This window comes from Octopus bimaculoides, chromosome 7 (assembly GCF_046866305.1).
Source record: "Octopus bimaculoides isolate indiv1 chromosome 7, ASM4686630v1, whole genome shotgun sequence".
Classification (NCBI taxonomy): Eukaryota; Metazoa; Mollusca; class Cephalopoda; order Octopoda; family Octopodidae; genus Octopus; species Octopus bimaculoides.
The window spans coordinates 13,396,877-13,398,486 of NC_142934.1; positions in this window are offsets into that span (position 1 = coordinate 13,396,877).

Sequence of the window (1,610 nt, forward strand, 5' to 3'; positions counted from 1 at the left end):
ATCAGTCAAATACTGGGATTTATGTAATTGACATGCTCCCTTCTCTAAAATTTCAAGCCCTGAGCTTGTTGTAGAAAGATTAGTAATAATAATAACGATAATGATAAGGTGACAAGCTAGCAGAATGATTAGCACACTGGGCGATATGCTAAGCGGCATTTTGTCCATCCTTATGTTCTGAGTTCAAATTCCACCAAGGTTGACTTTGCCTTTCGTCCTTTCAGGGTTGATAAATTAAGTACCAGTGAAACACAAATTGATGTAATCGACTTGACTCCTCCCCCAAAGTTTCAGGCCTTGTGCCTTTAGCAGAAAGGATTGTTATTGATAACTAAGCACATGGCTTAGTGGTTAGCATCCTTTCAGGATCAATAAAATAACCACTAAGGTTGGTGTAAATTGGATAGCACTTGCCTCCAAAAATTTCAGGCCTTGTGTGTATACTAAAAAGAATTATCATTATTATTATTATTATTGAGTGATAGAGCAATGTACACCATCAGAGCGACACTGGGGTACAAATATATGAAGCCCAGTATACCCATCATGACAACTCATCTGATAAGGGTACATCAGGTACATGCATCACAACTATATGTGCATGACATAGTGATCTCATATCAAGATTAACAGCACATGACCTTGCAGGTGGGGCCGTGTTAGAATTTTCTACAGGTTGAGTAGCCCATCCCACTCAAAAGGTCCCCGAATGAGAGTTATGGAGGATGAACGAAATGGCCGTTTCCAAAGGTGAATTATTCCTCTCAACACATGGCTATGATACTCTCCCACTACTGCTTGTGATCAGAGATGCACAATTCGTCAGTCGCTAAAGGACGTTCAGCTGGTTGCGGTCAAGCAGTTGTGATACTGAGCAGAATATTTCCTGTACCCATCTTTTTGTATACCAAGACAAAACATGAACATGATACCATTTCAATCGGTTAAGATCAGAAGCCATGAGAGCCACTGCTGGGTACTTCCAATTATTGTTATTGGCAGAATCGCTAGAGCATTGAATAAAATATCTTGTATTCTTCCAGCTCTTTACGTTCTGAGTTCAAATCCCACTGAGGCCATCTTGGTCTTTCATCCACTTATAATAAATAAAATAAAGTAGCATCAGGTACTCAATGAAATCAGCAGCTCATTTAGAATCCAAAGTTGGAACTGCTTAACAACCTCAATTCCCCCTTAGTAATAATACCCTAAAGAAAAGAATTTAACCCACCACATCTCTTTTCCAAGTCCTTAAATGTCATCAGCTTCTGTGTGAGAAAAGATTGGTGTTATCATCCCGAAACCTGTAATGAATTTACTAGTTGCTGCCTTCCACATGAGACCTTCAGGTTCTACTGTAGGTAAAGGTGCAGGGCCTAATGGTTAAGGTACTGGACTCAAGAGTTCAATTCTTGGACCCGGTGGTGGTGTATTGCTTCCTTGAGCAAAGCACTTCGTTCTACATTGCCCCGGGAGGGGAGTTAGCTTTGCAATGGACTGGTGGCCCATTCAGTGAGGTATCTTACGTCAGTACCAGTAGCACCTGGAGAAGGGAGTTAACTCTGTGTGGCACTGGTGCCTTGTAATGGTCAGTCATCTAAAGGTCTTGA